At 38.5% G+C, this 16,158-nt stretch overlaps 1 protein-coding gene across 5 annotated transcripts in view; it reads left to right on the top strand.

Moving 5' to 3' along the window:
- Positions 1 to 16,158, top strand: part of DLC1 (DLC1 Rho GTPase activating protein) — a 523,910-nt gene that overhangs the window by 340,654 nt on the left and 167,098 nt on the right. The window lies entirely within an intron of this gene.

The raw sequence follows: 16,158 nt of genomic DNA, 5'->3' as shown, positions 1-16,158 counted from the left end.
GAGAGGCATCTGAGACTCATCACTGAGTTACATCAGCAATTCTCAGCTTGCAAGGGGGCAGTATCAGAAAGGGGCATAGGTAGCTTTTAAAAATATATTCAATCAACATATTGTATTGATAGCACATGCTGCACCTTGCACAATGCTGAAGATAAAGAAAGGAAGCGGCCGGGCATGGAGGCTCACACCTGTAATCGCTGCACTTTGGGAGGCCAAGGCGGGTGGATCATGAGGTCAGGAGATCAAAACCATCCTGGCTAACACAGTGAAACCCCGTCTCAACTAAAAATATGAAGAAAAAAAATTAGCCGGGTGTGGTGGCAGTAGCCTGTAGTCCCAGCTACTCGGGAGGCTGAGGCAGGAGAATGGCGTGAACCCGGGAGGCGGAGCTTGCAGTGAGCCAAGATAGCACCACTGCACTCCAGCCTGGGCGACAGAGTGAGAGTCCATCTCAAAAAAAATAAAGGAAGCACAGATGGGAGGGGTCCAACATGAGTACAAAGGTTGAGAAACACCGGCTTAAACTTACCTGAAGATTTTTGTGGGCCCCACTTTCCCTCGTGGAGCCAAGAGTATCCTATAAACACACAAAAAGAAGTCGGAATTTCTGGATGCCCCCATAGAGCCAAGGGAAATCGTCTCTGCAAACAAGGCTGGGCCAGGTGGCTTATACCTGTAATCTCAGCACTTTTGGAGACTAAGGTGGGAGGATCACTTGGAGCCATGAGTTCAAGATGCCTGGGCAACATAGCAAGACTCCGTCATTACAAATAATTTAAAAATTAGCCAGCTATGGTGGCATGCACCTGGAGCCCCAAATACTCAGGAAACTGAGATGGGAGGGTTACTTGAGCCCAGGTGTTTGAGGCTGCAGTGAGCTATGATCACGCCAGTGCGCTCCAGCCTGGATAACAATGTGAGCCTGTCTCTAAAACAAAAAGAGTCAGGCAAGTTAGTGCATCATCCTTAATGAACTGGCCATTCTCCTCTTTATAAGACAAAAAGACTTGTTATTCCAAAGTGCTATAACATTATATTTTTAATCATATTTTTAAAAATGAGATATGGACTTGTTTTCAAAGTTTAAAAGTACTAAAGCCTAAAATATGTCACTGTCTAGAATAGAGTGATCTCAACTGATTTAGAAATCAGAATGAACTCAAATTGGAAGTTATACTTTAAATATTTCAATTTACATATGAGATTATCCTCAGAGTTTAGCACATATGGGCTATAGAACTGAAACAACATTGTCTGAAGTCATTGTTGATTCCACAGAATTTCAGCCAACAACAGAAACACTCTTAAAAAAAACAAATTATCAACTTGGTTGATAATCATAGAATCAAAATCACCAAGATATGGTGAAAAGACATGGCATATTATTGCTTAGTGAAATCTTGGTTGGTGATTTTTTGAAAACCCTGATACCTTCTCTCTTGGTTCTTTATTTACATGAGCACATCTAGGCAATTGCACACACACACATGCACACACACTCAGGAATCACATGACTTCAAAGAACTTTTCTTTATAAAAGATTGAAGATTCCTGAGTTATAGGTTGCTGGTGTAAAAGTCATAATATAACATCTGATTGTTGACACTGCAGTGTGGGGAACAGCACATTTTATGGTGTCTAGACTTTGTTTTATCTGGTTGATTTTTGGTGACATATTTAGCTTTTTGTAGACAATTCTCAAATTACTGACTCAGCATTCAGTGTGGTTCAGTTTATCACGATCCATCATCTCTAATCTAGTTTTGAATAGCAGGATGTTGTAGGTCCAGATTGAAGTGTGACCTTTGAATGTTTTTCATTCATGGTTGATTACTATATCCGAAGGGTCTAGACAGTGTTATTGGTTTCTCACCAACATAAACATCTGGCAGAAAAAAAAAAAAAAAAAAGAGCTAAACTAGATGAGTAAGAACATTCCTAATCTACCTTTACAATATGCTATATTTAAAATATAATTTTTTTGCAAAATGAAGCCCATCTCAGGTCTAAAAGTATGCCATCAAACATATCGTTTTTCAGCTCTAATAAGACCATCTTTGGACTCTAATGTTTCACTGGTGAAAACAAGTTTGAGCATGTAGTTTCAGGCTGCCCTAGAAACATCTTTCTTTTGTGATGTTATAAGAAGCTAGAATTTCATTTAGTGAATTCCAGCCAAATGAAATTAGCACGTGCATGTCAACTCATGTGTAGCTCATGGCTGGACAAATGAGTTGGTAAACCAATGAAGATGAGGAAGACCGGTGATGAGACCAAACCCAGAGCACACGGGCATTAGTTATCAGGCCTTCTAATGTTATTATCAGGCCTTCTGAATTTTATTTCACCTAAGCTGACTTTAAGATTCTAACAGTTTTTATTGTATTAGAACTATACAAAGGGCTTTCTTTCTTTTTTTTTAATATTAATTCTTGCTGTATTGCCCAGGCTGGAGTGCAGTGGCAGGATCTCAGCTCACTGCAACTTCTGCCTCCCCGATTCAAGTGATTCTTGTGCCTCAGCCTCCAGAGTAGCTGGGACTAGAGGCACCTGCCACCATATCCGGCTTATTTTTGTATTTTTAGTAGAGATGGGGTTTCACCATGTTGGCCAGGCTGGTCTCGAACTTCTGACCTCAAATGATCCTCCTGCCTCAGCCTCCCAAAGTGCTGAAATTACAGGTGTGAGCCACCACACCCAACCCAAAGAGGTTTCTTAACAGCCAGAACTTCCCAGGGTAGAGTAATGTGCTACTGAGACAAAGGGAAAAACTAGGCCTTTTTCTTTACGTAGGAGCTAGCAACTCCATCCAACCAAACAACATGCAAAACATGCCCACAGCCATAAGTACCAGGTAAGAGAATGTGGCTGGATAACAGCACAACCCAGAGTGCTTCCCTTGTAGATGGAACACACATCAATGTCATGACACTAACACTGGAAATTTTATACTTAAAATATTGTAAGTTTATAAAATATGCATTCAGCAATTAATTCCAGTTTATGTACAAGAGTTACTGCATAGTGTTTTTTTCTCCCTTTTTTTGTTTGCTAAAGAAAGAAAGGAAGACAGAGAAAGGTTTTCTTTAGTCCTTCAGTGATTATGTGTATAAATTGATGACTTAGAACTTAAGACTATGTTTCCAGCAAAGCTCTTTGCCTCCGCATAATCATTGCACAACTGAAGATAAACATAGAGGGTAAACACCAGAATAATTGTGTCAAAGCAGTGCCTGAAAATTCATTGTAAATGCCCTTTGCCCTATTTTAGATAATAACAACATTCTATGACCAACCACCCTGTGCATACCCCAAGGTTTAGCATATCATAGTCAAGTGTTAATAAACGGGAAGAGGGAAAACGTAATTTAAATTAAAACATTTAATTTAACAAGGAAGGAGGGAAGGAGGGAGGGAGGAAAGGAGAGGAGGGAAGGGGAGGGGAGGCAAGCGGAGGGGAGGGGAGAGAAGAGGAGGGGAAGGGAGAGAAGAGGAGGAGAGGGGAGAGGAGAGGAGGGAAGGAAGAAGGGAAGGAAAAAAAAGAAAACACAGCCTAGAAAGGACATTTGCAGGAAGATGATGGTAAACGGCCGCATGCTGTCTTGGAGACTATGACAAATGGATCAAAACTGGACACCCACTTTCTCAGCCACTACCACACACATTCCGAGCTCCCATTCTTGTGAGGCCAGTTCACAGAAAATGTTTTTATTTCTGTGACCCTGAGCATGACTCCCACTTTGCTGCATAAAGTATTTTCTGAGTGAACCTTCGTGGCCTTCCATCCTCATTAATCTCTACCACCTACCCACACATACTCCCACTCTCAAACTTCTTTTGTGATTGCCTACTATTTTTCTTTACCCATTTTTTTACTTAAAGAAAGACATCAAGTATAATAAGCTCATAGGGTGTAATGCTTTCTTTGCCCTGTTCCATATTTCTCTCCCTATTCAAACTTAAAACATTTTAGTGAATTAATAAAAGACCATAATTTCAGCTATGTCTCAAAATAAAGTCCATGTTTTTAAACCACATTAACTTAAGTAATGTCTCTGTTTTTAAATGGAGCTTAGGAAAATAGCATTTGACAACTTTTATTACTATAGGAAAAAGCTGACCCGTACCGTGTACAAATTGAGCTCTGAGGGTCAGAAGCCAAGTGCCTTTAATAACTTTTGAAGAGTAGGTAATCTCTGTTCACTTTGAAGACTGAAGTATGTACTAATTGCTTTTGTAAAGTGAAGGTGATGTTGCTCTAGTTAATGGGCCATGCAGTTGTATCCCAGGACATTTAATCCCAGTGTCTCATGTGGCTTAAGTTGCTGTTTTCATAACATACTTATTGTTTTCTGATTCAATATCATTTGGTTAACACTTAGAATTGTTATCTTTGCTTCCCAAAAATCTTTTCTGGAAAAATATCTTTAGATAGTTTATCAGTTAACTAATAGCAAGATTATTTTACTAAATATTTTAAATATGCAAGATTCTCATGTATCTACCACTAACTTAAATAATAAAACATTGCAGTTGCTGTTACAGCCTCAAGTGTGCCCCTCCTGGGTCACATTTCCCTCCTTCCCTCCTCTCCCGCTCCCCTTGAAGTTCTCCAGTCCTGAACTTGGTGTTTAATCACTCTCATACTGGCTTTATACTCATTACACATTTAACTGTCCCCAAACAATATTATTTTCACATTTAAAAGTTTTAAGTGGCACCATACTGCAAATATCTTTCTTCAGCTGTCTTTGCTCAGAATTGTATTTTTGAGATTTATTCATGTTTGAATATAAAGTTCCTTATTCTGGGCCGGGCACAGTAACTGACACCTGTAATCCCAGCACTTTGGGAGGCCGAGGTAGGTGGATGACCTGAGGTCAGGAGTTTGACACCAGCCTGGACAACATGATGAAACCCCCTCTCTACTAAAAATACAAAAAAATATTAGCCAGGTATGGTGACTGCTGCCTGTAATCCCATCTACTCGGGAGGCTGAGGCAGGAGAATCACTTGAACCTGGGAGGCAGAGGTTGCAGTGAGCCAAGATGGTGCCACTGCACTCCAGCCTGGGCGAAAGAGCAAGACTCTGTCTCAGTAAATAAATAAATAAATAAAGTTTCTTATTCTTACTGCTGTTATATAAATATGCCATAATTTACTTATTCATTATCCTGTTGAAAGGCATCTATGTTGTTTCCAACTATGTGCTTGCATAAGTATTTGTTGTTATGAATATTATTGTCAATATTTTTTCCTCTGGTAGAATAATTCATCTAAAGATGGAATTTCATAGTCTAAACATGTACATCTTACATGGCCAAAATTCAACATGTATTACACATCCACCAATGGTATATTAGAATGCTAATCATTAAAGATAATTTTTCAAATGCTGTAAAAGTGGTAGAACATTTTCTTTAAAAAAACATTAAAATAAAAATAGTGTGGGTAAGATATTAGCAAAGTCAAGGTCACATATTTTTGTGTTATATATACATATAAATTTATATATACATGCACATATATATTTGTATATATACAAATATACAGATATAAATTTGTATTATATGTCATATATAAATATATGATGACTAGTGTTTGAATTATTAATTAAATTCAGCAAAGACTAGATGAATAAAGTTTGGAATGAAGCTTGTAAATAAGTAATAAGTACTATTTCTCTCATCTTACTGTGGTTTCTTATACAGGTCAAGCTAAAATGTAACTAAGTGTCTATTTAAAGATGATGATAACATAAAGTTCATTACTTGGGTATGAACACAGCTGATGTAGGTGCTGAGCATAGGAAATGGAAGGAGAGACCATCTGATAATTAGAAAAATTAAAAAATGTAATTCAGAGATAACCACTTCACAATAACTTATATTAAGTAATACCAATAATAATACCTAACACAATATTTCCTCCCTCCCAAAAAACTCTTGCAGGCTTCCATGGAGACCAAGGGTTCCCTTGACCAAGTGGACAAATCTGCCATGGGGGACCAACTATTTGAATGTCATTGAAAAAGCAATCCTTTCCCCAAATATAGGATAAATTATCAAGTGGAGGAAGCACTCATTTGCCAAAATCAACATAGAATAAACATTTTTATTCTACTCTATTAAATGCACTAGTAACACTTCATTTTTAAAATGTCTTCTATAAGCAAACCATCATGTCTTAGAATGACATGCATGTTAAAATCCAGTGTCTCTATCTCAGCATCTACTAAGAGAGATTCATAACTAGTGATGGTTATTCTGTTTTGAAGTTCAAATACTGCCTGTGGAGACAATGACCTCTGTACTTGCATTTGCCATCCATCAAGTAATCTTTCTTCTGATCATATTGGTAAGTTGGGAGCAATACACTTCATTATGTTTGAATGTCATCTTAAAAATGGTGGTTCATGAGCCAGGCGCAGTGGCTCATGCCTATAATCCCAGCACCTTGGGAGGCCGAGGCAGGAGGATCGCTTGAGCCCAGGAGTTCAAGGCTGCAAGTGAGTTATGATTGTGCCACTGCACTCCTGCCTGAGTGACAGAACAAGGCCTCATCTCTAAATAAAAATAAACAAAAGATAAAAATATGGTTCAATCAACTCCGCATAGTTTCCTGGCAATATTGGTGAATTTGCAATTTTCTTAAATGACCTCTTTTCATTTTACTAAGTTGTCCACATATCATTGCTTTAGAATGTCAAGTTCAGAAGGACACAAGTCATACTTTGTAAAAAAAAAAAAAAAAAAAAACAAAAAAAAAAGTATTTTTTTTTAAAAAGTTTAAAAGTTGGGAGTTTTCTTCACGATCACGATTATCAATTTTCCTCCTAATTTTAATGGCTTTTATCATTTCTTGTGAAATATGTTCCCCTCAAGCAATTCTTTAAAATTGTTCTCTTCTTCAAAATATAAACCCCTATCTTTTTTAAGTCTCCTAAGTTCAGTTAGAACTTCTCTCTAATAACGACCATTTGTATCCTTCATTTACATATTCAATCACAACCAATACAGAAATTATTATTTTTAGCACACACCGTAATTTGACATTTAGAACTAACCCTGTCCCCTACTACACAGCAGCACTCTTACCCCAAGAGAGGGGTCAAACAAGAAAATATAACAAGAGTTTTTAAGGTGATTTTTTTAAAACTCAGAAAGAAGGTGAGATTGACATTTTGCCTCAACTTCTTGATAAACACCAATTAGACACATTCAATGCTTAGAGCTTTTCCTGAATTATTATTTAATGCTTAATAACTCTATGAAGTAGATTCTGTTATCATCCTTGTTTTACAAATGCTGAAACATGTCTTGAAGGTTTAAGTATCTTGCTCCAAATCACATAACATGTCAAAAAGTGAGCTTTTTGTCTTTCCAACAAAACTTGTGTTTTTCATCTCCATTCACGGCAGTTAGTTTTATCTCCTCTCTTCTTTCATACCCCACATTTCTTCCATCACCCAGTCCTATCATCGGTACCTGCAAATGCATCTAGATGCTGACCACTTGGCACCACCCTCACTGCCACCACCCTGGGCCAAGCCACCATTGCCTCACACCTGTGTTCTTACAGTCACTCCTCAACTGGTCTCCCCACCTCCACCCTTGCCCCACCTACTGTAACGCATTCCACACATGGTGATCAGAGTGATATTTATAAACATAAACTATATCCTGTCACTCCTCAACTCAAAATCCTCCAATATCTTTCCCTCACACAATAAAATCCCTTCTATGGCCAAGAAGTCTCTGCCTGACCTGGGGCCTGCCTACTCTTCCCACTTCACCTTTTTCTATCCTTTCCCCTGTTCACTCCATTCTATACATTCTGGCCTCTTTGCTGTTCATAACAATTGCTGTTCCCTCATCTTGAAAAATTCTTTTCCCAGACAGTCACATGGCTCTGTCCCTTACTTTGTTCAGGTCTCTGCTGAAATGTTACCTCTACTGAGAGGTCAGTCAAGACCACTCTATTAAAATGGCATTCTCCTCTGAACCAATTGCAATCCACTTCTGGTATGTCACCTGTGTTTGTTTAGTGTCTCTCTGTCCTTTTAGAATTTAAGTTCTCCTGTGATGCCAGGAACTTAGTATTGTGCATCTTCATATTCTTAGTGCTTAGAACAATGCCTGATACATTAACCTTTGTTGAATTATTTAATCAGTGGACAAGCATATAAACCTAAAGTCATACACACAGATTGCCAAATGCAGGAATGCATATATTAACATTATATGTTAAAATATGCAAGCACACCTTCTAGAGAACCGACTAAAAGATAAAATAGATGTTGGGAATTTGAGGCAAAGCATCTATCTCACGTTTTTCTGAATCAATCAAAATACTTGGAAGCTATTTGAATCAGTTACCCCTCCCTTATATATCACATACATTTTTTTCATAAACTATGTCTAAATTATGTTCTTTCTTCTATGTTGCTAATTCCTGAGACTCAAAGTACCATATATAAATGATATAAGAGTTACACTTTTATCCTTCCAGCATCAGTTGGATATTTCTTCCTTTCTTTCTCCTTCTTTCCTCCTATTTTGTCCTATCCTCACCTTTAAACCCCAATTCTGTATTTCCTCTGTCTATTGGACATTTTTCCAGTAGATGGGTATCATGAAACTTCATATTAAAATGGAATTAACTTCATTATCTCCACAATTAACTTCATTATCTATTCTTTAGTATTCGTTCATCTCTACAGGTGGCCTTACCTCTCCTTTATCCCTCATGTGAAGTCAATCACAAAATCCTGTCCTTTCTACTCTCTGTATGTCTCTGCATCTGCCTTTCCTTTCTAGTTCTACATCCACTGCCAAGGCACAAACTGTCATTATTCTTACCTAGCTAAAGTCAGGATCTTCTGAGCTTGTCTCTATGACCTTAACATCTGCCACTTCAATCCATCATTCATCCCATTGCCCTCTTCCCTGTTTCACTGTTTTTGCTCAGAAACTATCAAGATCATGCAATTTCCAGTCATATCAAGCCAAAGCACCTCTACCTGCTTGGGAAGATTTTCTGTTATCTGGCAACGTTCTACTTAACCATTCCTGTCTCTTTGCTGTTCCGCTAAAGCATTGTGTTCATTCCTCCTCTGCTGTTTGCCTGTTTTCTTTAACAAATGCAGCATGATCCCCTTCATCCAAATTCCTTCTGCTTTTCATTTCTCTTGCTCTTGTAATATCTAGAACAATGTCAACCTTTACTGATGTCCATTTCATCTGAAGTCTTGTAGCACTTACTGATTTTTTAAACTTTGTAATTAACAACATGCTATTTTTATTTCTATTTTTGGCTGCTATTTTATATTTCAGTCTTCTTCACCTAAGTAGGTAGGAATATACTTAAACAGAAAAAAAAAATCATTTGTTGTACTGGTATATAGTGCTGGTATGCACCCTCATAGCTACCAGTATTGTTTTTTCAGGCTGCATAACACACACCAGTTCAAATAAGCCAACATTTCTATTGCTTTCTCAGATGAAACAAGTCTACATTTCTCAGAAGAACCAAGCCTACAATTTAAGTAGGGCAGGTGGAAAAGAAATTAAGGAAATGAGACAGATTTGGAGAATCTGTGAAAATTTAAAAGACTGTAGTATCTTTATTTTTTTTTTTTTAATGTCAGTAATGAAGCTCTTCTTCCCCACACCCTATAGACCAAGGTGGATTTATCATACAGCTGATGAACTTTCAGGATCTATCACTTGCATTGACTCTTCCAAGGCCCTAAGGGAGCCCTAGCACTCTGTTCAGGTGTTTTTGTAAAATATGTAAAATCAAGATTGTGTAACTGCACTCAATTCAAATCACTGTGGTTCATTATGATTCACAGCACTGGATAGTCTGTGGGCAATTTTGCATTTATAATTTATTGTATTGGATGGCCTTGGGGTGGCCAAGTTCTTTTGTATTTATTTTTCATGTCAGGTGCCACTGGAGTGATGGAGTGGGTATTTCATAATTGTAGTTTTTAATCTTTTGATTTTCTCTCTGGCTTTTTTTTTTGTTGAGAAGGAGTCCCGCTCTGTCACCCTGGCTGGAGTGCAGTGGTGCAATCTTGGCTCACTGTAAGCTCCACCTCCCGGGTTCACGCCATTCTCCTGCCTCAGCCTCCCAAGTAGCTGGGACTACAGGCACCCAACACCACGCCTGGCTAATTTTTTATAGTTTTTAGTATAGAGATGGGGTTTCACCATGTTAGCCAGGATGGTCTCGATCTCCTGACGTCGTGATCCGCCTGCCACTCCCAAAGTGCTGAGATTACAGGCGTGAGTCATTGTGCCCGGCCTAATTTTCTCTCTGTTTTCTTACTTGAAAATGAAATTGAGTATTCTAGAGTCTAGCTCTAGACAGTCTCCCACCCATAAGAGAAATAACAGACCCCTGTACAAACAGGAAATGAAATAGAAAGAGATAGAAACTAATTTTTCATGGAGGACATACTATGTTTCCACAGGGTACATAGGCCATTGACACCTTTCAGTGCTACAACAACCAACTTACAGCAGATTTCATCTTCCCCTTTCACAAAAGAGAAAACTGAAGCTCAAAATAATAGGGAACTGGTCAAAAGTCAAATAACTAATAAATACTTAAATTTGGATGTGAGCTTAATTCCCCTAAATCTAAAGTCCATTGTGTTCTTGTAACCTTACAGGGCTTAAGTGAAAATCAGGAAGCAGATATTATAAGTTAATGGGGATATATATGGGTAACTATTTTTAGAAACAAAAATCTAAATTCTCTCCTATCTTCCTATGTTTTTCAGAGCCTATTCTTAAACAAATAGTAAAAATATGATTACTTTCCTGTGTTTCTCTGTATTCTGTTGATCTATTACTTCAACAGATTCAGAGTAAAGCTGCAGTTTCCTTAGTGAAGTCGAGGATTTATAATTTGTCAGTCCCTAAAGAAGAATGTGAAGGAGGGGGTATTTGAAAGATCTGAAGAGTTCCGAGTGTGACGCTTAGACTGTTAATCTTCAGGGACTGGAATGTTTTGTTTCTCTCACCCTTGCACTTGTGATTTGCTGGGTGATTCAAGTTGAGATAGCAGCCACTCTAAAACACTATAAGAATTGAAACTTGCTGTGTTTAAGTAGTTACTTAATTGTGGCTCCTTGCCACTTTATAGCCTTGGAGAAGTCTGCTGTTGGTACTTACATGCATTTTATTTCAAGTTGGCTTTTGATGACTTCCCGCTTGTATTTTCCTAGGCACTTTTGTAGCTAGAAAACAGCTTTTTCATTGCTTTGGTAAAATGCATACAAAACTTGCTCCTGACTAAAGACATTATGAGAGAGAGAGAGACTGCTATTAAGTTCCCATGCACTCCAGCAAGGACAGCTGGTTAGGATTAGAACATTCTACCTTAAGCATGCTGCTTTCCCACAGCCTTTATTGTGTTTATGGTTTTTTTTTTCTTTTCCGTAGTTGACATAAACAAAGCCAATACTCTACTATTCTGAGTAGAGTCAGCACTTCTGATGTAATCAGGAAATTCCACTAAATAATTTTTTTTTTTTTTTTTTTGAGACGGAGTCTGGCTCTGTTGCCCAGGCTGGAGTGCAGTGGCCGGATCTCAGCTCACTGCAAGCCCCGCCTCCCGGGTTCACGCCATTCTCCTGCCTCAGCCTCCCGAGTAGCTGGGACTACAGGCGCCCGCCACCTCGCCCGGCTAATTTTTTTTGTATTTTAGTAGAGACGGGGTTTCACCGTGTTAGCCAGGATGGTCTCGATCTCCCGACCTCGTGATCCGCCCGTCTCGGCCTCCCAAAGTGCTGGGATTACAGGCTTGAGCCACCGCGCCCGGCCTCCACTAAATAATTTTTAATGTTGAATACAGCAAACATTTTATTATTTGAGAATCTGCATTTTAATCAGCATATACATTGTCATGATGACTGACATATATAAAATAGATTTTACTAGTCAAGATCATCTCTACCAACAGCTATAGTGCTATTCACTTGTTCAATGCACATGTCAGAATTGTTGGTGGTTTTTTTTTTTGGTTTTTTTTGGTTTTTTTTCTGAGACAGGGTATTGCTCTGTCACCCAGGCTACAGTGCAGTGGTATGATCATGACTCACTGCAGTCTTGAACTTCAGGGCTCAAGTGATCCAGCTAAATCAGCCTCCTGAGTAGCTAGGACTACAGGTATGCGCCACCTTGCTCAGCTAATTTTTTAACTCTTTTATAGAGACAGGGTCTCATTATGTTGCCCAGGTTGGTTTCAAATGCTTTATTTTTTTAATGATAAGCATATGTAGTCCTGGGAACTTTGTGAAATTCTAGTAAAGAACATGATTTTGTGACACAAGTCATGACCACCATGGACAACTATTCGTGGCATCCTAATTGCAGTGCTACAGAAGTTTAGGGTGGAACTTGGTCTTGATCATATCTTCCAATAAAAACAAGACAGTGCACAGATTGCAAACAAAAAAGAGGGTCAGAGGCTGAAAAATGCATATAAAAAATAGCCTTCACTCTGCACACTAACAGTATGTACTGGTAGTTACAATTATTCCAAGGCAGTTCTGCCTGTCTCCCAAGATCCTGCCTCTGCCTTCTTTTTTTTCTTTGTTTTTAGCTTTAAGTTCTGGGATACATGTGCAGAGTGTACAGATTTGTTACCTAGGTATACATGTACCATGGTGGTTTGCTGTACCCATCAACCCATCATCTAGGGTTTAAGATCTGCATGCATTAGGTATTCATCCTATTGCTCTCCCTTCCCTTGTCCCCCACCCCCAACAGGCCCCAGTGTGTGATGTTCCCCTCCCTGTGTCCACGCGTTCTCATTGTTCAACTCCCACTTATGAGTGAGAACATGCGGTGTCTGGTTTTCTGTTGCTGTGTTAGTTGTCCCTGCAAAGGACATGAACTCATTCCTTTTTATGGCTGCATAGTATTCCGTGGTGTATATGTGCCACATTTTCTTTATCCAGTCTATCACTGATAGGCATTTGGGTTGGTTCCAAGTCTTTGCTATTGTAAATAGTGTTGCAATAAACATATGTGTTCATATGTCTTTATAGTAGAATCATTTATAATCCTTTGAGTATATACCCAGTAATGGGATTGCTGGGTCAATAACTAGTTCAACCATTTTAAAAATCAGCAACAAGCGAAGTAATTGTTCTTGCAATAATTTAGTCTATGTAAGACCTTGTTTGAGTTCCTAGAAAGTCTGAAAGCTTGAGTTACATAGTAACAAGTACTGTACATTTAATAACTTATAAACCTCCTTTAGGTTTTTTGACCATATATTTATTTCATTCATTCAGTTGAAAATCATGAGTACAGAAGTCTACCTTGTAAACCTTAGCCTGGATCTCAACTAACTTTTGAGACCTTGGGGAAGTCAGTAATAATCTACATCATCTTTTTGTTCCTCATCTGTAGAGATGGGGTTAAATTATGTTATCCCTACATTTTCTTCAAACCCAAATATGCTATGTGCCTAGATATTTGTTCATAACTATGCTGTGTTGCAGCAGAATGATACAGCATACAGACCCTGCTTTCAAGACAGGTACATTAAACATTAAACAATAAAAAGGGCAATGGGAAATATTCTTTCATTTAACAAATATTAAGTGAGTACTTCTTATATGTTAGGCACTCTGCCAATTGCTGCAAAGACGACCATGGATAGTAACTGCTGTGGGCATTACAAAGAAGCTATACTGGTATTGGATGGAAAGTGATCATGACAGAGGTGGGATGAGATTGGGTTAATAAATTCAGAGGGAACAGCATGAATCCCAGTGCAGGGTGCAGAGACAGTGAAAGCTGGCCATGCAAGGTCAGGAAATCCAGAGTCATCTTGCTTGGCTAAAGTAGAAAGCCGTTGTTTTCAACCCTCACATCTGTTCATTTACTCTTTTTTCTTTCATTCCATTCATTTCATTCATTCATATATTCAAAAACTATTTGCTGAGTACTTAAGTCAGTGGATATGAGGATACAGAGATGGGCAGGACTTATCCCTGCCTTTTAAATGACAATAATGTCATTGATGAAGTTCCTTTTTATATAGCGGCACTGCTATAGGCTTTTATACATTTATTACTGTTTTGTACAAATTGCAATGAGGTATAGGTCTTACTATCCCCATTTGATAATTAACAAAATTGACACTTAAGAGTACTTTAGGCATGGCACAGAGGCTCATGCCTGTAATCCCAGCACTTTGGGAGGCCTAGGTGGGCAGATCAATTGAGGTCAGGAGTTTGAGACCAACCTGGCAAACATGGCAAAAACCCATCTCTACTTGAAAAAAAAAAAAAAAAAAGCTGGGCGTGGTGGCATGCACCTGTAATCCCAGCTACCGGGGAGGCTGAGACAGGAAAATCGCTTAAAACCAGGAGGCAGAAATTACAGTGAGCCAAGATTGCACCACTGGACTCCAGCCTGGGCAACAGAGTGGGACTCCTTCTCAAAAAAAAAAAAGTGCTTTAAATAATTCTTCCAAGATCATATAGTAACTCAAGGAGTCAGAATTAAAATCCAGATCCCTGGGTTCCAGGATCAGTGCCCTTAACCATCACTATTGTGCCTTCTGAGTATTTGTTAAATAAACTAAATCTTTTGTTAAATGCTAAATGATTTTTAATCATATCACACACCAACACATGCAACATATACTATGCATAGAACTTTTATCTATTGAGTACGTCAGAAATCTATACCCTTTCCCTACTCTCAGATATCCTTTTTTTAACTGTCATTTGGATCTTTCTATCATTCTCCAGTCAGTAGTTTCCAATAATATCTGACAACTGGGGATGGGGGTGGGTTAGGATAGAGATAATGAAACTTCGTTCCTTTTTATTTCAGTCATCAAAGATAAGCCCTGTGGCATTAGCTTGGTTAGTTATGCAACTGTGGAAGATCTAGATGGCATCAACTGCATTCATGCAATATAATGATCAAAAGTGGGAAGAAAGATATAGGTTATAGTTTGTTTCTATCTGCATTCTAATCAATTTTCTCTTGTTCTTCAACTGTCTAGAAGATGTGAAAGGGTATACATAGAAAACAGAAACCCGGAAGTTCATCCTTGCAGGCTACAACTGGGAAAGACAGCTGGCCCCTGAATGGGTAGGAGGCGTGTTCTGGCCTGTGTCCCTACATCTCTTAAAGCTCAAGACTAGTTACGTCTCATTTCTATAGTCATGATTTTCCCTGTTGCTATTCTTTTCAAGTGCTTTTTATTCTTTACTTTATTCTTATTTTTTCTAATTTTATTTAGGGGGTCGGGTTGTGTTGGGGGAAAGGAGGGAGAAGGATTTCCAAGGAGATGACCACAACATTCTGAGAAGATGAATACACCTATAACCCTAAGGCTGGTCTCCTAAATATTTGGTAGACTATTTATATCCCTAAGCTGTTATGTCTTCAAGGATTTTTGCAAAAACGATTTTGCCAATTAAAAGAGACCACATTCACCCAAACGTTAGATGGTTACTCTAGTTAACATCTGGGCTGCATCCTGACGTCAGGGCTGTGGTGATGAAGTCCAGATGTTATAACTTAACAGTGTTTTTGTTACTCCTAAGCATTTGCTGCCTTTGTGTTTTTTTCCCCAGACTCTAATTTACTAATACATGAAGGTTATTAAAAAAGAGGGGGAAATGAAATTAGCATATGGCATGGACTCAGACTAACTGAATTCCTCCTCTTCCTAAGCCCACTCTCCAGCCATCACAGAATGTGCAGCCTGGGGAAAGTAGGCTCCAGGACTTGCTGAGATCAAGATGTTTGCATTCAGTTGCTACTTTTAGTTAACACAGGTGAGGTGATTTACTAAGTCTGTTCAGTTTAGTATGATGTGGTAAGGAAACAGAAAAAGGAATAAAATCAATTGTAAATATTCCACATTTTTGATAGTTGTGTCATATGTCCATGTGCGTACACCTATGCACGTATCTAAACACCACACATACAATCACACACACACACACACACACACACACACAAAAATATGTGTTTTTCTAGAGGAGAACCACCACTTACACAAGAAGCCATGTTAAAGCAAGTCCTCTCACAATGAACGAGGACATCCAATGACAATTTTTAAAAAGACACTGTTACTCTCTGACATCTGTGCAAGAAGCAAAGAAAA

This window comes from Theropithecus gelada, chromosome 8, assembly GCF_003255815.1.
Source record: "Theropithecus gelada isolate Dixy chromosome 8, Tgel_1.0, whole genome shotgun sequence".
Classification (NCBI taxonomy): domain Eukaryota; kingdom Metazoa; phylum Chordata; class Mammalia; order Primates; family Cercopithecidae; genus Theropithecus; species Theropithecus gelada.
The sequence above is the reverse complement of the archived record's forward strand: the minus strand, read 5'-3'. Positions and strand labels throughout refer to the sequence as shown.